A 23,107-nucleotide genomic window follows, 5' to 3' on the forward strand; every position below is an offset into this window, starting at 1 on the left:
CAACGTGCTCAGGAGCCAGGCCCTGACTCATGAATTCCTGTCTCTAATCTGGACAGGATTTCCCTGGGTAGGGGGCATCTGTAAATCCCACCCCCTCCCCAGAGGGAGCGTCAGCTCTAGTTCTGCCCTAGGCTTGGCTTGGCGAGGCAGATGGGCAGACAGGAAGAGGGTGTACTGATTCCCTGTCTTGGGAAGACCCCAGCGCCACGTGGGGCTGGGGCTGCCTGCCTGGTGGACTGCTCTGACACTGACACCGCCTGGTTGAGGGGGTGAGAAGGAGGCTACTCCACAGAAGAGGGAGCCCCCACGCACAGGTTCAGCCAGCATGCTCCTCATCTTGGGCAGGGCGGGCCAGAGGTGCTGAAAGAAGCTCCAATCAGTTGGGAGTCTCCACTGTTCAGACTCCTGTTGGGGAATGAAGAATGCATTCCATAGTGAAGGAGGGAGAGAGGAAGGCAGGGCAGACAGGCAGGGGTGAGGGAAGAGAGGGAGCGCAAGCCAGCGAACGAGTGAGGGAGATGGTGAGAGTCAAGAGGCCTGGATTCTTGGCCCAGCTCTGCACCGACTTGCAGGGGTTCCTGTGACCAGTCACTCCCTCTCTTCAGGGCTCTGAGTCCCATTTCTCAAGCTGTCGGGGGCAGGGGTAGGATTGGCCTAGGTACCTTCTGAGGGCCCACTGGTACCAACCCTCAAATTTCGCGAGAGAGGAAGTGCTCTGCCCAGGCTGGCTGTGGCAGTGAGCATCTCTGAAACTACAGTTATGAAAAATAGCACAAACCAAACATTGGAAATTCCAAGTGTGTCTGTGGCTAGGGCATGAGGGAGGCAGAGCTGCGGAACTGTTTGTCTGTGACTCAAAGCCTTTTGGGGAAAAGACTACACATTCTCAGAGGCAGAACTGACCCCATCATGACCCCAGCTGCCCAGCCAGCTTAGCTCAGTGGGACCCCGGCCCCTAGCCCTGCCACCACCACCTCTGCCACTGTGGCCACCACCCACTTCCCGCTGACCTTCCTGGAAGAATCGGTGATGAAGCCAAGGCCCAGAGAGCCTTACTAGCTTGTCCAAGGACACCCAGAAGTCTGCATGCTAATCCTAACATCATTACCTCAAAAGGGGGAAGGCAAAGGAAGGGAGGGGGGAGAGAAGAGTGCCCCGTCCATCCTGTTCCCCCGGTGCCGAGCACAGAGCCTGCCCCTTCCAAGGCTTTGTCCTCCCTAATCTCCGGAAGCTGCCTGCAAGTCAGGCCTTAGGGGGCCTGAAACCAGTGCTCACAGGGGCACCTTTGCCAGCCCAAGGTTACATAGTCAGTAGGGGGTAGACCTAAGATCTAGAACTCAGATGCCAGGTTTGTGTCACTGTCCGAGGGTCCTGTCGTGGCCACAGCAGGGGACCTCCCTGACAGTTGGTCCTTGTCACTCTGGCTGGCAGTTTCCTTATCCCACACAGGCCTGGTCATGAGGCAGGGGCTCCGGCTGCAACCCGAACAGCTTATGAGAGTGACCCAGACTGAAAGAGGTGGCCCAGGGAAGCCTTGGGGGAAACTGTGGGCTGATCTGCCATGGAGGTTGTGCCTCCCTGTGTCTGTGCCCCCTTCCCTGCCCCTACTAGGGGGAGCTGGCACTGCCCCAGCCGCAGGATCCTGGGCGGGCCTGAGGGAGCCTACTGTGCTGTGGAGCACTGCCACTGGAGCCTCCATTTTATCCCGTGACAGGAGAGTGGGAGTTGCTGCCCAAATTCCAGGAGCTGCCGACCAGGCCCAGGGACAGAGTGGAGCAGGTCTCACACACACAGAGCTGGTGGCAGAGAGGCTGTAAGAGGCAGAAAGACCTAGAGAGAGCTGGAGAGAAAACAGGAGGCAGAGAAAAGTAGAGACAGACCAGAGCCAGGGAGACAGTGAGAGGCAGTGAGAGCAAGCCATGAGGCAGAAAAACACCAAAAGACAGAGACAGAGAGACTGGAGAGAGCCTCAGAATCAGAGGGACAATGAGAGATGGAGAGATAGGCCAGGGAAAGGCCTAGAGGCAGAGAGACAGAAAAGCAGAGATAAAAACAAAGATCAGGAGCGAGGGAGACCGGGACAGAAACATGGAGAACAGCAGCATAAGACAGGTGCTGTTTGGGTGGCAAACTGGGGTAAGGCAGGCTTGGGCTATCTCAGGCCTCACTAGGCCTCCCTGAGGGCTCAGAGGGTGGATATCTCATCAGGCCTGTAACCCATTTGGCACAATAGTTGAGAAGCTTTGTCCCCAAACACTGCTGGGATGCCAGCAGGGCGCCAGAGCTAGTCCACAGCTGGAAGGGAGGACTCCGAGCCCTGCTTTGGCCCTTCGCCTTTCTCCTTGGGTTCTCAGTTTCCCCAGGGTCTCGACAGCACAGCATGCCTGGCCCACTGGCCAAGCCGACAAGCCACAGACAAAGGGCCCAAGGCCCCCATGGGGCCCACCAGGAACCCCTTGTCTACTCCAGTGCAGTTGGCCACCCATCTTCCCGTTCCTTGTGGACTCATTTGTACACCTATCTCCCTCACCCTCTCTTCTGTCTTCACTCTCAGCTGAGGCCTACACCATCCTGACATGCCACTTCCTTCTGGCCACCACTTTCCCATTGGCCCTAAGTTTCCATCTCCTGCCTCACAGCCAGGTGGGCCCCAGGAAGCCAGACTGCTGGCCACGATTTCAAAGGCTCCATGGCTGCTGCTTACCTAAGCCCAGGGAGAGGGCCTCGGAGCCCCAAGGAAAGCCTCTTCCTGCCATCCAAGCCCTGCCTGATCAGGCTAGTCTGAGTGAGATCTAGCTCTCCTTTGCAGGCCTGGATCAAACAAGGGCCTGTATGAGGGTGACTCCCTCCCAGCCATCACACTTCCCACATTTCAACCCACAATCTTGGAGCCCTTATGGTCTGCATCTTCTCCTCTGGGCCTTGCAAAGCAAGGGCAATGCCCCCTCAGCCACCAGCCAGCAGTCCAGCCTTATGCCAGCTGTCTAAGGTAATGGGACCGCATAGCTCCATGGGGCTTAGGGAATTGAGCTTTCAGCTCCAGGCTAAAGGGTGCGTGTATGCATACACGCATGTGCATATGCGTGTGCAACCTGCACCCTAGCAGTAGTACACTCCCAGAGAGCCATGGGCTTTCCACTGGGGCAAGGAAGAAGGTGACAGACTCTGTTCTCAGAGGGCCTGGGAATGATACTTGACCTGGTGGGGTGGAGCAGCTGCTTCAGACCCAGAAGAAAGAATTCTCCATCTCAGCCACAATGTTTCTGCCTGGGGTTTGTAGGATGAAAGGAGAGGTTCAAGTCCATTTACTCACTGCCTGGAGGACAGACAGACCAGGGCATTCTTGGTGGCATGGGGAAAGGGACAGGTATCTCCCATCCCCCCACCCTATGCCCTCTGCCCTGCAGAGGCTTATATGGTGACCCTCTCTGATGGTTGGGTTGCTCAGGGGTGGCATAGAAGGGAGACAGGTCCCAGTGGGTGCAGAGGGACCTGGCAGTGATCCATCCCAGCCTCTCTCCATTCTTTCTGCCCCCTCCCAGCCCACAGTCAGGCCCTTGGCTGACGCCCTTTCCCCAATTTGAGCTGTAACCCAAGCACCGAAGGAGGCCCTATGCCGTCGGGTCACCCAGCCTAAGGAGAAATGCTATTCCCATGTTCTCTACCCTTTCCACACCTTGGAATCCTGAGGCCCGGTCAGTAGGAATGGCTGGGTCTCCCTCAGCAGAGCCAGGGCCCCTAGAAGCCCCAAGTGACCAAAGCCTGTTTCTCAATAAAGCTGACGTCTGTTCCTAAATAGGCATTGCCATCAGCAGAGATAACCCCCCAAGGCCCCCCAGGGCTTTCTCGGTATGGCCGTCTCAAGGACTGCACCTTGTCTCTGTAGTCTCTGTGCCTACGGGGGTGCCCGGGCAGCACCTGCCAGACAGCAAATCTAGTTTATTTCTTTCAAAGAGGCAACATAATATTAAAAAATAAAGAGCATTCCAGTTTCTCACCCCCAGGTTTAAACCTAAGATCTGCCATCTCCTAGCTGTCTGACATCAAGCAAGTCTTTGAACTTCTCTGAGCCTCTACTTTTTCACTGACTAAAATAAGGTTAATCGCCAGTGCCTCCTTGCCCTGTCCACCTTGCAAGCCCCAGGTCGGGGGCGGGGGGTGGGGTGGCAGGGGAAAAGTCATTCATTTGTTCACTCAAAAAAGATTTATCAACACCTACCATGTGCCAGACTCTGGTCTGGGGCCTTAGGATGCTCTGGTGAATAGAGGAGACAAAGTCTCTGCCTTTGAGGAACATCCTTTCTTGAGGCAGGACAGTCAGTAAATAGCAATAGCTCATTTAACAGCAAGCACGGAGTCCTGTAAAGATAAAGCCAAATGAGGGGGCAGAGAGTGAGGACAGTGAGCCCTGGCTCTGTCTGCCCCATCTTGCTGCCCTCTGGAGTCCACATGGCTCCCTGCTGTTAGTGGCCCAGCTGGGCAGGCACTTACCTGGAAACTTGGTGGCCTGGCCTGTTTCTGTGGCAGGGCCCTGGCCCTGATCCAGCCCAGATCCCAGCCTCCCTTGCTTCCCAGCTCCAATCCACGAGCTGGGCAGAAAGCCGTCTCTGCTTCCCCGGCTGCCAGGCTCCTCAGCTGTCTCCCAGCAGTCAACCTGGGCCTCAGGCCTGGCCTCCCTGTATGCGTTTCCTCCTCCCCACCCCCGTCTCCTACTCTGGGTACAACTGGGGCTGCCACTGTCCTCCATGCATGAGCTAGAAGGCAGCAGCTCAGAAGAAGCTTGGACTCCAGGGAAGTGGTACTAATGCCATCTCCTATGACCTGACAGGGGAGGAGGAAGCAATGAAATCGGCTTGGCTTCCTAGAGGCCCTCCAGAGCTCAGCTTCTCCCCGCCAGCCTCCTTGCCAGGGCACCAAGGACACTGTGGCACAATGGAGGGTGGAGCACTCCCAGGGAAGCAGAGAGACAGTGGGGGTGTCCTCAGACTAGGCGGGTGCTGAGGTGGCAGAGCAGAGGGGTCTCTTCATAATGCCCTGCACCCCTGAAGGCCTCCCCTCGGCAGATATGTTTTGGGACTGGGGCCTACCCACAGCTCTTGTGACCCCATCTAAATGTGTTTGCTTCAACGTTTCGATGACCTAGCATTGATGGGGTTACGGTGCACATTTAAAATTGCTGAGAATTTTTTTCTGTTTGCAAAAGTTAGTCAAGCTCATTATAAGAAATTTGGGAAATACGGAAAAATCTGAGGAAGATAGACACACATTCCCCGTCACCTGCTACCCAGATATAAGCCCTGTTCACATTTGGATTTATTCCTTGCTGTCATTTTTCTCTGCTTCACTCTAGAGCTCTGTGTAGCTATAACAATACCTGCACATACGCATTTTAGTATACTTGAGAACATGGATCATCACAATACCTAATGCTGAATCATATGCCGGCTCTAGTCCAGGCCCTGTTCTCTGCACTTCGATGCATTAACAGGATTTTCTTCCCAATAATCCTTAGAGGTAGGTACTTTGATTAACCTCATTTTCCTTCTGAGGAAACTGGGATAAAGGGAGGATGAATATCCAGCCCAAGTTCATGCATCTAGTAAGTGACAGAGCTGGAAAATGAACCCAGACAGTCACGACTTCTGGAATCTACGTGTTTACTAACAATGCTAGACTGCTTTAACGTTCTCAAAATTATAAAACATATGTACAAAAGAATATATACAGTATTCATGCCCAGTTTAAGGGCCAGTAATAAAGTGAGCATTTGTGATATCCCCACCCAGCTTATGAAATAGAGCATCACTGCGCTTTCTTCCCTTTCTACTTCACAAGCTCTCAGGCACTTGTCCCCATAGCATTCCCAACTCTTGGACAACATGGCTCTTTAGAGGGTAATGAGGCTTCCTCCTCCTAGGCCTCCAAAATCCCCCTGAGAGTTTTGCCTGCCAACGGTTCAGGGGCTCATGCTAAGGCTCCGGGGCCCACTCCGGGGCCAGGCCCCAGGACACACAGAGGCTGGCCAGCTGGCTAGGTGGGGTGACCGGGCAGCCCTGCCGGTGTCTGCCTTTCAGTCATCAGGTATTGTCTCAGCCCTGCAGGCACGCCTTTTCTCTTGCCATTGCCAATTGGCCTGTCCTCTGGCAGATGGAGGAGGACAGGAAGAAGGGATAAGGAGGAGAGGGGAATGACAGGGGAGGAAAGGAGGAGGTACAAGCTCACTGAGCCCCTGAGGTGGGACCTGGGGCCTGAAAGGTGCTTGGAGAGCACAGGTAGGCTGCGCTCTCCACCTCGACCATAGAGCCCAATGTGGCGGCTGTCTCCTTCAAACTGGAGCACCCCCATTCCAACGAGCCAAGAGGCACTCAGTCATCCTTTACTTCAACACATTTTTTGGACACCTAGTATATGCCAAGCACAGTGCAGTGTTCTGGGGACACAGTGGCAGAGGAGACAGACACCACTCCCGCTCTCACGGAGGATTTAATTTGGTGGGGGGGACAGACATTCAATGACTAGTACCCAAATAATGATTTAATTGTGGTTGACATGAGTACTCTTAAGGGGGGGTGTGGGCTGCTAAGAAGGTATGTGACAGAGGTTCCTGACTTAGCCTGGGGCTCAGGTCTGGGTAGGGGGAGCCCTTAAGAACTTGGCCTGCCTCCTCTCTGCAGGAGGCGGGGGGGGGTATGGGAAGGGCAGGCAGGGGCTCCTATCCACTTAAAGTCACTTTAAAGAGCCAGAATCTGCTGGCTGCTGGCCCTTGGCTGGGCCCCAGCTCAATTGGGGAGTTTTTCCCTCTTCTTCCTTCTCCTACAGTCACTGCCGAGGGGAAGGCTTGGCCCTGCTCCTTTGCCAAGTCCTACACCTAGTGGTAGAGATTCTGAATGAGTGCGCTGGGCAGCCACCAAGGCAAGAGCTACCCTACTCAAGTGCTGCCCTGGTGATTAGGCACCAGGGTGCCAGAGCTTGCCCACACTCAGGCTCTCCTTTTGACCCAGCCTAAGTGGCCTTGAGTCTCACCATTAGCTTCTGCCTTTCCTGGGGCCTCTCCTCTCCATTCTGCACCCACGTAAGTGCACAGGCCCTGGGAAGACAAGACTAACCTTTCCTCTGTTCCAGGAGACACTGGGAAAAGAGAGGCTGAAATGCCATATGTCCAGGGCCAAGTCTGACTCACCTTTGGGGCCCCAGGTGGCAGAATGAGGCCTCTCCCTCCTCTTGCCCATCCACCCAGCCTTTGTGGAAAGTGCTTAAACAGCATAGTACGGTGGTTGAGAACACAGGCTCCCATGCCAGGTGGCCAGCGATTGAATCAAGACTGTGCCACTTACTAGTTGTGTAGCCTTGGGCAAGTTACCCAGCCATCCTAGGCTTCATTGTCCCATCTATAAAATGGGGATGACAATGCTAGTACCTACATCATTAGGTGATCACAAAGACTAAATGGATAAAGGTTTGCAAAATATTTAGAATAACACTTGGGGGGTCCGGCCCAGTGGCTCAGTAGTTAAGTTCTCATGTCCCACTTTGGCAGCCTGGGGTTCGCCGGTTCGGATCCCAGATGCAGACCTACACACCACTTGGCAAGCCATGCTGTGGCAGGCATCCCACATATAAAGTAGAGGAAGATGAATGTGGGTGTTAGCTCAGGGCCAGTCTTCCTCAGCAAGAAGAGGAGGATTGGCGGCAGATGTTCGCTCAGGGCTAATCTTCTTCTTCAAAAAAAAAAGATCAAAAAAAAAAAAAGAATAACACTTGACACTAAGCAGTAGAGTATAAAGATGAGCTCTTTGTAGCTTGCTGTCTCCCAGGGCCTGAGATAAGAGGCAGGTGTTGCTCTGAGCCCTGCCTTGGACATCCCCAAGCAAACCTATCGCCTGGAGTGTGGAGGCTGAGACGAGTGTGTTTCTTTGCTCTGTCAGAGATTCATAGAACCTGCAACTGTTGCAACTGGAAAAACCCTCAGACACCATCCAGAGCAGCCACTGCTCCCTCCCCAGTAGACGGGAAACTAAGGTCCAGGGAGGAGGCAGCGAGTGAGCGACAATGTCACACAGGGAATGGTCTGTGACCTTGGTCTTTCATCACAGCTTTAGTCTAGGTAGGTTGCTAAACATTCAAGCTTAGATTCAAATCTGGGCTTTGGCACTTGATGGCACTTGTTGGCTGTGTGACTCAAGTACGGACCTTAAGTCATGGGAGCCTCAGTTTCCTGGTTTGTAAAATGGGAATGACAGTACATACCTCATGGGGTTGTTGAGAGGATGAACTAGAATAATGCATGTGAAGTGGTCAACATGGGGCCTGGCACAGTGTAACACGTGTTAGTTGTCATTCTTAAGTCAAATGTCTTTCACTGCACCAGGCTGCTGGTGCTGGTGCCCAGGCGGCACTCAATGAGCAGGCCAGGCTGATCCCAGGGGTTCACCACTTGACTCTGTGCCTGTTTGGCTGGTCTAGTCTTCCCCTCTAGTCTCAGGCCCTCTGTGCCTGCTGTGAAGGCAGCCTGACTGGCTGAAACTGGAAACGACTCATCAGGGGCCTGGCTGAATTAGACGCACTTGGGCCTAAGGACAAAGGAGATGCCAGGTGGCGGTATGAAGGTATCCCCCATTCTCCTTGCCCTAGGGGGAAAGTATGGCTTTCTCTGTGTTGCTCCCTAGGCTGAGCCAGGCAGGAGACCCAACTTCCTTCCTACACAGAGGCCCTATCAAGGAGTTGGAATTTATCCTGAGGACAACAGGGAGCTTAAGATTGTGAGCAGAGGAGTGACTTGCTCAGATTTGTGTTTAGAATGATGACTCCGGGGTCCATGTGGAAGAAGCTGGGCCACTGGCCCATCCTAGGTAGCCCTTTCTCCTGACCATACCTCAGTCAATATCCTAAAGTGTTGATTTCCTCTTGAGGGAGGGCCTACATGAGGCAAGGGTTGGAGGCAGGGAGCAATTAGCATAGTGGCCATCTGTTGGGTGCAATTTTCCAAGCCTTGTACAGATATTGACTTATTTAATCCCCCCCAAAACCGTCTTAGGTAGGCATGATTCTTATCCCCATTTTACAGATGGCAAACCTAAGGCTCAAAGAAGTGAATCTGTTTTCCCAAGGTCACGTGGCTGGTAAATTTCAGAGCCAGGATTTGATCTGAGGCAGTTTACACTCTTAAGCATCATGCTATACTGCTTCTTGAAATACCTACTTCAAGAACTCACGGTCTCGAAAGGGTGCCATGGGGGCATCGCTGCAACTCCTGTGCTTCCAGGAGGGCAAGAGGCATTTAACCTCATTTTGAGCTTGGGGTTTGTCCCCTTGAGGGGAAAGACTCCTACTGGTGCAAGGCTGACCCTGACCTGTTGGTAACTTCAGGCTCTGACCACCTTGACGGTCCAGCACAGCACCCTTATCCTGGATGGCTTCTCCTCAAATCCAGCTGGGGCAGTTTGGAGGAATTCAAGAAGGATGTATGGTCTTTCCATGGCTAGCACAGTTCCTGGCACAAAGGAGGGATAGTTGGAGGTTGGATGAATAAATGAATAAACAAATGAATGAGTGGTGCATTGAGCTGAACCCCCTCAGCAGCTCCTGGGAAGGAGCAGAGCATAGTGGCTAAGCCTGGGCTTTTGTGTCAGGAAGGCCTGGGTTCAAATCTTGGCTTGACCAATTCCCAGCTGAGGGACCATTCTAGGCTCCCCCTCCTCCTGCCCAGGGCTGTTGGACAGGTTGAGGCCAGTGAGCGCTTCATAACTGGTAGCTCTTGTTGACTTTCAGGAAGCCCCGCTTAGAACCCACTAAATATTCTAGACCATCTCCCCAGAATAATCCAGCAAGCTGCACAATTCCACATAAGATCAGGGGCTTAGGGAAGCTCTAAAGACTAGACCCCACATTTAAGAGTCTGGCTCCAGCTGCCCTCACACGAATGATGTTGGGGGGCAGAGTGGTCTTCACTCTCCCCTCTGCTAACCCTTCCCCAGGACCTGCATGTTGGGAGGGGGAAGTTTGGGAAGAGAAGTTCAAGGAGGCTTGGGGAGATTTAGGACAAGGGGAAGGGTCCCTCAATATTTTGAGCCTGTCTGGCTCTTCCACCTTCCCCCTTCCCTCAGAAGGCCAGAGACTGGGTGGATGAGGCTAGAGGGGCTACTGGATTTAGGCTAGCTTGGACCAGGGTTTGGAGGGGAGAGCAGGAGTTAGAAGAAAGCAAGGAACACCAGCTGTTGAGCATCCGCTCAGTCAGGCACAGGCTGGGGCCTCTACAGCCATCTTCTCCTTCACCCTGTACATAAGACTGTGTGCACTGGAAGAGACATCAGCCCCATTTGCAGATGAGAAAGCAGGCTCGGAGAGGGGAAAAAAAGCGCAAGGCCCCTCAGCCCAGAAGTGACCGAGTCACAACTGGAACTCCAGCCTGTCTCATTTCAATGCCCTTAGTCTCTCCTCTCCACCATCTTGCCTCAAGGGAAGGCACGGCTCCCGGGCCAGTGGAGCTCAGCCTTGTCCCGTTGGTGGGCATCCATGAGCAAGGGACCTCAGGCACCCAGGCCTGAGCGCCTACCTCCTGCCCCGTTTAGGTCTCAGGCAAGCTGCATTGGGAGCAGCAGCCACCCATCCGGAGGGGGTGGTGAAGCCGCAGCTGAGTTTATTAAGAGCAAAAGATGACTCCAGCTGCACAGGAAACTCAGTAACCCTGATTATGTGTTTATTCTTTCCTTTCTCTGCCTCCTGCTCCCTCCCTGCCACCTCCTTTTCCTCTTTGTTCCTGCCTCCTCCCTGTCTGCCTTCCCACCTTCTATCCTCTCTCAAACCTGCGTACTGCGAGCTGCCGTCCACCCTCATCTCTTTTCCCAGCGCCAGCCCCAGCCAAGCCAGCTTGCTCTAGGTTGCTCTGGCAGGGGCTGCTCCAGAAGCACACAAAGAGGCCCTGGCCCCCTCCCTCTTGGAGGGAGCTACAAGCAGGAGGCAGCCTTAGAGATCAGCTTGCCCAACCCGACTCTCCCTTTTTGATAGGTGGAGAAGCTGAGGCCCAGAGAGAGGACGAGACTGTGGTCAAACAGCTGTAACTGAGCCAGAGTAGAATTCCAGATGCCCAAAGCAAGTTTCCAGGGACATCAGTGACAAGATACCATGGGTGCTGGAGAAGGTGCCAGGGACTTGGAGCCCTCGGGGCCATGCCTCCTCCAGTAAAGTTCGACGGACTGACACCCAGCCAACTCCTTCTGTTGGTGTAAAATCCTAGAGCTACAGGCTATCCGAGGCCACAGGACCCCCTAAGTGCCTCTAGCCCAATCCCTGTGACTCAGAGAGGGAAACAGAAGAACAGTGCCGGGAAGGTCTTTCACTCTGAGCCGTGGAGCCCCATGGCAGGCCTGGGAACGCACCAAGGGGGATGAGCAATGGGAGAAGCAGGAAAGATTCGTGTTGGACAAGAAATCACTTCCTGCCGGCAGGCTTTGTGGGCTAATGGAAATGGGTGAACAAAAGTGGCTAGGCCCTCTCCTTTCCTGGAGATCTCTCAGAATGAGGAGAGCCCTGCCAGCGCCCCCCAACATCATTGTCCCTTGGTAACAGCACTATGTGTGGCACAGGGGTGGGATGCCTCCTTTGGAGAGGAGGCTGGGGATGGAGGTGGCAGGAGGAGAAGCAGCCTTTGCTCAGCTCAGAAAGAATCTCCATTAACCCAACCTGACACGTCAGTATTAGCTTTTCCTACGCTAAATTGCACAAGGATAAACTTGGGGCTAGGAGAGAAACCACACCGATTAGCATCAGCTCCAGACCCACCGCACCGTGACCAGGGGCAGGGGCAGGCCTTTGTGAGGTGGCTCTTTCCCTTCTGATTTCTTCCCCAGAGCTTTTATTCCCCTATCTTTCTCTGGAGTGCCAGGGACAAAAAGTGGACTCGTCACATTCTCTGCTGAGCCAATACAAACGCTCTGCAAGTTTGGAAAGGGGGCAGCAGGGGCAGGGAGACTCCCCTAGGGCCCTGGGCTTGGGGCCACTAGAGGAGCAGGGAGGAAAAGAGGAAATCATCAGTCAAGACATCAGTGGGGAATACAACCCAATAGGAATTTTAATGAAAGTGACTGGATCTCCCTTTGTTTCCAGAGTCCATTCCCAGTCACGGTCACTGGGCCCTGGGGTCTCCAAGAGACTACATGCCAAGAGCAGCAGGACAAGGATTGGTCAGGGACTGGAAGCTGGAGCAGGAGTTCTGTTCTCCAGATAGGGCCAGAGGACCAGCGCTCACCGGACACCACCTATGGGCCTGGAACTTTGCCAGGCACAATGCTTCACTTCTCTCGTTGAAAACCTACAACACTACTCTGCAGTTGGGATTATTAGCCCCATTTTGCAGATGAGAAAACTGCAGCTCAGAGAGGTTGTACAACATGCCAAAGGTCACACAGCTAAAAAATTGTCGAGCCCAACTTGAACCCAGGTCTCCTAGGCAGTTTCCGCAGGCTTCTGCCACACCCCACCCCATAGTATCTGTCAAGTGTCTTTGGAAGGGAATTGATGAGAAGCAATAAACAATGGAGGAACCCCTTTCTTTTCATGGATCCCTGATCAGTTCTGCTCATTTGCTGACCCATCTCGGTCCCTGGAAAACATGCCCTCTCCCTCTCGTTGGATGTAGAGGCAAGTGAGAGCAGACCTCAATCTGTCCTTAGCCCTCGGCCCAGGAAGGCACAAGCCTCTGACTGAGACACAGGAACAAGTCCTAAGTGCAGACACAGCCTAGTGGTTCAGACAGCCTTGTTTAGACATTGATCCTAGCTTCACAACATATTGGTGGTGAGGCCTCAGGCAAGTTGCTTAATTCCCCTGTCTATTCGTTTCCCATCTTATAAAACCGGGGAGATCATAGCACCCACCCCATGGGATAGCTATGAGGATTACACAGGTTAATACTTGCGAAGTACTCAAAACAGGGTCTGGCACGTGGAAGTGCCATGTGGATGTTAGCTCTAATCATTATTCAATGTCACAAGGAACTTCTACACTGCCAACAAAAAAAATTGCCCAGCAGGAAACTTCAGGGGACCTATTGTAGTGAGTCAAGGAGGATTAGGATTGCCCAGTAGCAGGGTTAGGGTGCCCACTCTAATGATTCAACTGGAAAGGCGACTGCTTGGGGCAGTCAGTGCAAGATCCACTTTACCAGTCCGCTCAGGACACTTCAGAAGTACCAGGTTGAATGATGTGAAACTGCCATTGCTTGACCATTTTTCACCTAGAAAAATGGCCATTTCATGTAGTTTAACCTAATAGCAGAGTTCATTTTTGGGTGGGTAAGGGCTGGCTCAGCCCCCACTCATTTCTTACCTCCTCAGCTGAGGCAGGTTGCTGAGCACATCTGACCCATTTCCGTAAGAGTAAATAGTTGGTTTCTAGTAGGTGCTTCTAAGGCGCTTCAAATCTGTACTTCCTTGAGAAGTTGAAACATTCCTCCTGGAACCAATTTAAAGCCAAGAGGGATTTTAGCACCAAAAAAAAAAAAAAAAACGCTTTATTTTTAGATGTCTGAAGATGAGTGCTGAGTAATCAAGGATATTGATGGCATTGCTGGAGGCGCTTCCATTACTGGAAGGCAGGGGTCACTGGAGATGGTGTCTGCGACCCTGGGACACTGTCAAGCCTTGTGGAAACTGAAGAGAAGGGAGGGTGGCAGGATCCCTGCCATCTCTGCTCCTTGATGGCCCCCAGATTTACGGAAAATGGCTCGAGGAGGAAGCACGTGCGCATGTATGGCGTGTGTCCCCCTCTTTCATCTCTACCTTGCTGCCTGTTCTACTGCTGTCAATGGCGTGCTACGGTCCCTCTGAGCCTGTTTCTCCTCTGTAAGCTCTATGAAGTCAAGGACCACCTCTGTCTCGTCATCACTGAATCCTCAGCACTTAGCGCATTGCTGGGCATAAAGTAAGCTTCCAAGAAATGTTTTCTCAATGAGTTACTTAATAAACAAATGAAGCGAGTGGGTTCTGTCTTGCCTAGCAATCATAGTTTCCAGGAGGAGACAATGAGGACCTCTGAAAATCCTTTCCAAGAACTTGAAGTGCTACACAAAGGCCTGCGGATGTCACAGGTGTTGTCCGGGCTTGTGATCAAGGCTTCCAAAAGCAGTTGGAGCCTGAACTCTCTCAATGATCAAAGCAAGGAAGAGGAGGCTGTGGGGGAGGACCTGGCCACTTTGGACTCCCAAAAAAAAGTTAGTATGGATCAGTAGCTCCACTAAGGAGTGACAAAAAACATAGGGTTTATCTGCAGCAAGAAGGATTTAGATCAGACTTCCTATACCCTGTGGGGAAGCGAGGCAGAGTGTGCATGTCCTTCCCTGAACACCTTTAAGCACAGAAGGCCTCCCCTCTCATTACACCACCCCCAATCCCTCATCAGAAGTGGGGCCTTGGGCTAATGCCTCCCCCTCTCTGGGCCTCAGTTTCCCCATCTGTAGCTCGAGGTAGGGGGAATAGTAGAGAGACCCCATGGTCTCTATAGTTCCTGCTAGCTCTTAAAGTCTGGAATTCTGTCTGGAGGCTGGGCTGTGCTGGCATAACTTCAGAAGGATGTAGACGGCCATAAAAGTGGTGGGACCCCTGGAGATGGCGAATCCTGCGGGGAAGCCCCTCCCCCGGCTCTCCACCCCCTGCCATTCTAACTGCTGCCCCCACAACCCTCCCCTGCTCTCCCAGGGTTCTTCTCCCCAAACCCCCGCAGCTCTGTCTGGAGGCCCCATTCTCTGACCAGCTTTGTTTGCTTTTAATAAAGTTAATCGCACTCCTAATTTGTATGTAATGAAAAGATAAAAGGGAGACATGGGGGCGAACCTTCCACTGGAGTGGGAGCAGTCCAGTTCCAGGGCCGCCAGCCGCCTCCCCACCTCCGCCTTCATCACTGCCTTGCCTGTCCCTGGAGTCTGAGCAGGAGCTGCTGTCTGGGCCCTCCCCCTGCCCCGCAGGCCAGGTTCCCTGCCGCTCCCCCAGGCAAGCCTCCTGGACCTGCTTGCTCTTCCCTCCACCTTGCCTGTGGTGGAGGGTGAAGATTCCCCTCCACCACCTAAGTCCTCACAGCCGCCCAGAGCCGACCTTCATGGAACTCCTCATGACCCACAGTGGGTCAGCTCCTTGAAGGCAGGGGCTGGCTCAGGGTTAGGCACACAGCAAGCAGCAGGGGAACTCAATCCATACATGCCTGACCCGGGGCCCGCCTGGTCTCTGGGAACACCTTGGATTCCACCGTGAGCAAGGAGGGGAATATACTTGGGGGGAGGGGGGATTTGATTTTACTAAACTGTGGGTCTACACTTCAGCCATCTCTCACTCCCTGACTCACCTTTTCCTTCGCAAGTCCCCCTCAACTGGTTGGTCATCTCAGGCCCTGCTTTTCACCCCAGCCCTGCCACCAGCATGTAGCCTCGGGGCCACTCATTTCACCTCCCTGGGCCTCCGCCTCCCCATCTATCTCCAAGGCAAGTAAAGAGTTTAGTCTCTGTGGGTGGTGGATGGAGAGATGGCTGATTAGGAGGGGTGGTACCCAAGGCCCGCATGCTGGAGGAGCTGGGGAAGCTGCTTCCAGGAGGCCAAGCCCCCCAGAACAGAGTCTCTGACCCCTCGAGTGATCCCCCCCCCCACCCCAGAGTCAGCTTCCACAGGAAACTATCCCCTGCAGTACTGGTTGGGCGGGAATGGTGCTCAGGGGGAGATGGGGCAGGAACCCAAGCCTCCGCATGAGGACTGTTTGGTGACACAGTTCAGCTACAACTGTCCTGACGGGGGGTAGAGGCAGGAGGATTCACCTCTATCTCCAGCCCTTGTCTCAGAGGCCTGTGTCCCAGGCCCTTGACTGTCCCCAGTAGAGGGACAGAGGTGAGGCTGGTGGGGGTTAGGGATGGCTTAATGCACCGGGAAGAAGTGAGACTGCAGAGCAAGCAGCCTTCCTCTGCCCTCCCAGGGCCAGGTCAGGCAGGGTGCAGGCGGGGCTCCAGACCCAGATGGGGGTATGGAGAGAGCAGTTCCACTGGAGGGGGGCTCCCAGCATGGCACGCCTGAGCAGCAATCTGGAAGCTATTGGGCTCGTGCGTTTCTGCGATCCAACGTGAATGCCATGCCCAGTTCATTTCCTCTAAGGAAACACAACCTCGGGGGATAATTAGAGCTTCTTTGCGTACACAATCCCATATTGTTTATCCAACACAAATTAAAAAACGTGGGCCCTGAGAACATGGAGCAAGAGATAAAGGAGACCTCCTCCTCCTCCTCCTTCTCCTCCTCCTCCTTCTCCTCCTCCTTCCCCTCCCTCTTCCTCCTCCTCTTCCTCCTCCCTCCCAGCTGGATCTCATTACCCTGCCTGGCCAGGCCAAGCCCCAGCCCCAGCCTTGCCCCCACTCTGCCAGCTCCTGCTCCTCACACAGCCTTTGTGTGCCCCCAGACCCAGACCCTCAAATTCAGGGCCTGGGATCCTTCCTAGCCTTCCCCTGTGTCTGTCTGCCTATTGCTGTGTCATGAAAGGTGGCTCTGGGGCAGGCTTCTCTCCCCTCAGTGCTTGGCAAAGAGTGACCATTTATCCATGTGTCCACGCAAGGATCCTCCCACTGAGGAAAGTGGGAAATGCCAGCCCACAAACAGGACTCAGCACCCAGGAGCAGAGGCAAGTCCTGTGCCCTAGGGGTTTCTGGGAAAGAAGGGCTGACTCTCTTGGCCCTGGTCTTGGCCCCAGGTCCCTTCCACTGCCCAGATGCACTCCACCCAGACAACAGGGAGCCCAGTCAGCCTGGCCTGGGGGCCCCTCCACAAAGCCCAGCCCCTCTTTCCCCAGGCCTCAGCCCAACAAAGGAGGATTCTCAGCCTGGGCGGCTCAGGGAGGGAGGAAGGAGGGTTGCGGGTGGAAAATAGCTTCAGAACCCAAGGTTGGCCATCTCCATGAAAGCCCTATTATTGCTCGGGTTACTAAACGTCTTGCTCAGCATGGCCAATTCAGCTCCCCTCACTTCCTTGTCTCCCCCTAGGAATAGCTCCACATTCCAACACTGCACAGCCAGCCTTTCTCAACCATGGGAGGGGCAGGACAGGAGGCTTAGCGTGGGCAGGGAGGGGTTGAGGAGGGGGCAGGGCTGCAGAGGGAGAACTCACCTTCCCCAAGCCTCAGAGATCAAAGATGGCCCCATGGAAGTCAGTGCATCATCAGCTCTGACCTCCTGGTTTCTCTTGTATCACAGCCTGCTTCTCACGGGGGCCTTGTTCCAGGGGGGCCTGCCTAGGCTTTCCTCAGGGGCTGGGAAGGTGTCCCCCTATCCACTGGTGGCTAAGCAATATGGCTTCTCTGCCTCCCAGGACCTGGGGCCGGCAAGGACGGGCCTCTCTGTTCTGGGACCCTGACCACCCCCGCTCCACCTCAATCACTAAGAAGGCAAGAGAGCTGGGAGGACAAATGGACTCTCTCCTGGGGGCCAGGCCCTCCCACTCTCCCGCAGACACAGAGCAGGGAGCTGGCCGACTGGGTGAGCAGAGAGTTTGACTTGAGATAGAATTTTCTCTGGTTGAAGTGAAGAGGAAGTTGTGTGAGCTGAGAACACATTCCCCGTCTGGTCTGTCCTTTCAGCTCTCTTGGTACTTTTTTTTTTCCTTTGGTTTGTCTCTGAGCTGGAAAGAACATGTGCTTGGCAGATTTTTTATTAACTCTGTAGCTCTCTCTCTTTCTCACTTGCTCGCTCTCTCTCTCTCTCTGTCTGTCTGTCTCTCTCCTTTTCGCTTGCTTGACAGAATTTAGATTAGACAAAACATGAGCTCATTTCTGCCTGAGAAAAAAAGAAAACCACTCCTCCTCCCCCTCCTCCACCTTCTCCTCCTCTTCCCAGCCTCACCCACCTCTGCTCACCAGGCAGGGCATGGGGCGGGCCTGCAGAGACATCAGCTCCATGACAGGGCTTGGGGGGCTATTGCCCCCACCGTCACCAGCAACTGGCTCTGGAGGGCAGATAGTCCCACAGTCTTGCAGTCGCGGGCCTTCTGGGACACACCTGAGGTCCTGAGGAGTCAATAGGCAAGGTGGCCCTGCCAGGCCCTGGGAAGAATCTGCTTTCAGCATCCAGGCCCCAGACCCTAACTCCACCTGGACGTCCTCATCCCTCATTTTCCTCTTTTGTCAGTCTCCTGGACATTCCTGGGTGGTTGTACCACTCCCCATCACCAGGCCACCTAATCAGCTCATCCCCTCTGAGCACTTGCTGGGGTTGCCTCGCAAACTGCTGAGCAAATCACGGAAGGCCCTCATTGCTCTCTTCAGCAATACGGGCACAGGGGATGGTGGCTTGGAAGGCCCATCTGAGGTTGAAATCCCAGCTTTATCGCTCACTTGCCGGGTCTTGGTGGAATCATTTCCCTTCACTGAACCTCAGTTTCTTGTCTGTAAGACAGAGATAGCAACATCTACATGACAAAATTGTCCCGAGGTTTAAATGACATTTAAATCGATCTTGGCCTCCTGTGATTGGTGAAAACACCTAACAGAATCCCTGATACATTGTAGATGTGCAGTAAATCTCCTCCTTCTCCCTTTCCTTGTCTCTCTCTCTCTGTCTCTTTCTCTCTCTTTCTTTCCCCGCCACTCCCGCTCTCTTACCCAACAGAACACAAAAGTGGAAGGACCACAGGAAGGATTGTGCTCAGACACAAGAAAGAACTTCCTAGGAGCGTAGTGGTTAGGACCCAAAAGAAATGCCCCCTGGAATCCATAGGTTCACCTTCCAGCACGACAGAGAAGAGTTGCCTAAGCTGGAGGAGGATGGCAGGAGGCCCGCCCTGGAGGGTCTGGAACGGTGGAATGACCCTGGGTTATGGAGGCACAGAGCCCTGGGCTTGGTCACTTGCCTCTGACCTGAAGATCCTCGTCTATGCAACAGAAGGAAGGCTTTCCCTCCTCTCGAAGCTGTCCTGCGGTGTCTGCACGAGCGTCCGTGGGCTGCCCGGATGCGGCTCCCTCGCTGCTCTGCACAGTGGCGAGGAAAACCAGAGTGGGTTTCCAAGGCTTCCTAGGAGCTGAGGCTTCTGTGCACTCAGGGGCCCCTCTGGGCACTCGGGGACCCTCGTCGTCGTCCTGGCAGGCAACAGTCCAGCCCAGTGGGGGCTGCATCCCGGGCTCTAGAACAAGCGGGCCCCTCTGAGTCACTGGGCTCCCCTACCCTTCACAGCCACCCCCAACACCTGCCCACCCACCTACCCTCGGGCTGTCCCCTAGCCAAGCAAGGCAGTATTGCTCTTTAATCTCATTTTATAAATTAATCCCTCTCTTCCCTTAATCATTTTCATTGCCTGCCTCTGAACCCATTCCAATCCGTCTACTGCTCCTGCACCTTCTCCCACTTATCATCCCCTTCTCATCCTCTGGCTGCAGAGGGGACCCCACATGGGCTGCTGGGGCCACTGCATTTGCAGCCCCAGAGCCCAGTGGGTCTGGTCCCCCTGGGAGGCAGCCAAAGGAAGCAGAAGCACGTGGGGGCTGGAATCCCACACTTCTGGGCTGACATTGTAACGCTGCTGCTTACTTGCTCACTAGCCCTAGGGAAGTCTCTCCATCTCTCTAGGACTCAGTGTTCTCCATCTGTAAAATAGAGTTCCTAGCAAGGCCTCAGGTGAGAAAGCAAGTGCTTTGCAAAGGGCTGGGCACATTTTGGTCACTCTCTTCTCTTCTGGGGAGGGCAGATCTCCAGAGTTGCCTCCCCCATAGGCCCTCTTGGCTTATCTTCTCATCTGGACCCTGCCCCCACATGCCTGGAGCTCCCTGGTATGCTGGGCACAGGGCCCCACAGCCCGCCTTGGCCACCAACAAGAGCCCCAATCCCCAAGCTGCTGTCAGCTTCACTGGGGAAGGATAGGCTTCCCCTGCAACAGGAAGCAAGCAAGCGAGACCTGAGATGGCAGGCCAGGAATGGAGATGGTATGGAGGGGGTCCTCAGTGGTATGTGGTGGGGGCTTCTGGCCCGAGGCTCAAAGGGATGGCCAAGATGCTGGAAGTTTCTCTTCACTTCACCCCCTAGATTCTCTCTGGAGAAGGTAGCTCCTCTGTTCGGCCACTTGTGCCTCAGGAGGTAGAACAGGTTGAGGGGACTCACTCTGTGGAGCACCCGCTTCGATAGGCCTTGGCCTTTTCTTAACAGTCCCGTGAGGCCAGCTGAGAGGGTCTTATCTCCATTTTCCAAACAGGAAAATTGAGGCTCATAGAGCTAACAAAACAAAACAAAACTTGCCCAGCTGAGTGCCTGTGCCATGCCAGGGGCTTGCAGATCCGGCAGCAGTGAACAGGGTTGACATGCTTCCCACCCGCAGGCAGCCTACCGTCTAGACGGCGGCAGAAACAGGTTTTGAACCCTGGCCTGTCTGACGCAAATGCCTGTGCTTAGAACCAATATAAGCACATGTTATATTGTGCTTATAATATAACAATTATATGCACATGTTTCAGACAAAGAGAATAAAAGCCATTCTAGGCACATGACAAAGGAGGAGGCTGACAGTGACCAACAGGCTTCTTTAGGAGCTGGCCATCTAGAGGAGCAGAAAAATCCTGCTACAATGAGGCAAGGACACAGATGGGGCTGCAGGGGCATGAGGGAGCGGGCCGCCTCTGCAGCCTCTGCAGGGGTCAGCAAGGCTTGATGGGCTGGGACTTTTAAGCTGGCTCTTGAAGGATACCTACAAGTTGGCTCATCCAAGGAGGAAATGGCTAGAAGGACACATCTTAAGTGCCAGAGCTAGTGCCAGCAGACCCATGTTGTAGGGCTCCCAGCCTGCCCTCCCTGTAGGGAGGGAGCAGTCTGAAAAGCCTGGGTTCCTATCTCTGTTTTTCTCTTTACTGGATGTGTGGCCTTAGATAAGGACTGACCATCTCGAGCCCCAATCCTTTGCTGTGAGTGCTGGGCACCTAGTTAGTGTGGGATGCTAAGCAGCTACCAGCATTGTTATCCTCATCATTATCTTCACTAAAACTATCATCTGGGAATGTACCAGGCTGCAGGGGCCTCACCCCAAGCAGTCCTTGACCCAACCCCACCACGCTCTGCCTGCCCTCTCCCCCAAGTTTTCCCACCTACTCTTACTTCCCCCACCTCCGGCTCCTGCTACTTCCCTGAGCCTCCCCCGCCCCCAATCTGTGACAGACTGGATTGGCTCTGGATAAAGCCCACGAGGTCAGGCCTTCTCAAGCTCTTGGAAGACTTTAGGGCAACTAGTACCCCACCTGCCTGTCCACACGGTTTTGAGCCTGGGGGGGACAAGGCGGGTGTTGGGGAAAGAAAGATGGAGCAGGAAGATTTTCTCTCCTGTTCTAGTTTGGATGGCTTCTGACATGCTGACTGCATGATGTGGGCTGAGGTCTGTCTCCTTTATCTGCTTTGTCCACCTCAGAGGCAGGGAGGAGGGGAAGAGAGTTATTTAGAGTGAGAGGGTGGATGCAGGAATATCCCCCACCACAGCCCCCCTTAGACCTCTACCCCTGACAGCCAAAGGCAGCACCTCCTGAGCTGCATGGGGTTCGCCCTCCCCAGGCTCTCTGCACTGCTGAGGCCTGGCCCTTTCCAGCCCTCTCCCCAGGCCAGGGAGACGGCATGGGGGCAGCGAGGGAGGTTGGGGAGGCGGGGCCAGAAGTCCAGCCTGGTTCTGATTTCCCTGGCTATGGCTGGGAACCAGAGCCTGGTCTGTCTTCAATCCGCCCCCCACCCCCTCCTGCAACACTTCTCTGCTTTCGGGAGCGGCCCATAACCGCAAACACATTTGCTAATGCAGCTAGCCTGCCTGCCCTGGGACAGCTGGCTGGGCCCTGTGCCTGGGGCCAGGCCAGGCAAAGGGCAGGGGGCCTGGCTGGGAGAGGGGCCTGAGGCTCCTCCTCCTCTGCTAAGCCGCCTGCACAGCCCTGGCCACTGCCTCTCTGGCTCTGTAGCCCCTCTCTACCTTGTCTCCTTCAACAGCTGAGGGCTGAGATGTGTGTCAGAGAAAGTGAGGCCACTAGAGGGAAAGGTCACATGGCTGGCTACATGCTGTCTAGCCCAAGAACGAGGCACCTAGACTTGCTCTTTGGCCAAGAGAACACTTTGCCTGGCTGGGCTAAGGGGGCTTCTGGCCTCTCCGTCTAAGAGGGGCCACCTATAAGAAGATAAAATCTTATGGTCCAGGGAGGGCTGGGAGTTTATGGGTTGCCCAGGAAGGCAAGAGCAGAAGGAGGCCAGGACTTCTCTCTGCCACTATGTGACTTGGGTAACCACTTCCCTTCTCTGAGCCTCAGTTTCTCCATCCTGCCCTGATTACCTCACAGGCTTGTGATATGGGAATGAACAGGCAAGTGTCTTGTAAACTGTAAAGTGCTATGTCCGGGACAATGATCATTCGATCAGATCACACGCTCTATGAGGGCAAGAACCATGTTTGAGCTGCCTCTGTACCCCATGTGACACCAGCCCTGATTGCCATTGTGAGGGACGGCTGGAGAGATGGGCCTCGGCACTGAGAAACACAAGTCAGTCCCATCTCCCATCAGCCGGAGTTCCTGCAGCCTCTGAGAACCAAGACTGAACGCTGAGGTCCCTGAACTCCAGACTGGCGCTATGACTGGAGCCCACCCCCAACCAGACGGCAATCCCAAGGCCCCAGGCTCACTCAGCTGCCCCCAACTACCCTTCTCCCCGCCTCCTCCCAGCACACACAAGGCATGCAGCTCAGCTTCCCCCTGCCAAGACACCCCCGCCCAGCCCCACAGCCCCTCTCCAAAGACAGAGGCCTTTCTCTGCCACGTTCCTGGAGGCTTTTCCACTTAACAGGGCCTTGAAATCCATTTGCTGCAGACTGTGCACTTCCTCTTCATGCTCCTGCCCACTGGCCGTCTTCTAGGCTGACCCCCCCACTCCCACCCCCACCCTGGCATCCGCCAGCCCATGGCCCAGCAGCTGTCACCCTGATCTCCCCCTCCTCAGGCCTCTGAGGCCAGGCAGGGGGCACCTGGAGGAGGTACTGGGGGCCCAGGAAGCAGCAGCAGCCTGAGCTAAGACAAGGAGCAGAGAACGTGCTCCCTAGGAGTGTCCTAAGTTCCAGCCAAGACACAAGGGGCTGCTTCCCCTTCTCCTAAC

The 23,107-nt window shown here is 54.5% G+C and overlaps 1 long non-coding RNA gene across 1 annotated transcript; it reads right to left on the reverse strand.

The window, feature by feature from the left end:
* Positions 1-301: 301 nt before the first annotated feature.
* On the reverse strand, positions 302-4,339 carry LOC139081143 (uncharacterized). The gene is made up of 3 exons (XR_011536199.1): positions 4,220-4,339; positions 3,199-3,316; positions 302-405 (listed from the first exon to the last, which is right to left on the reverse strand). It is a non-coding gene; the product is annotated as an uncharacterized lncRNA (long non-coding RNA).
* Between the last annotated feature and the right edge of the window lie 18,768 nt (positions 4,340-23,107).

Source organism: Equus przewalskii, chromosome X (genome assembly GCF_037783145.1).
Source record: "Equus przewalskii isolate Varuska chromosome X, EquPr2, whole genome shotgun sequence".
Taxonomy (NCBI): domain Eukaryota; kingdom Metazoa; phylum Chordata; class Mammalia; order Perissodactyla; family Equidae; genus Equus; species Equus przewalskii.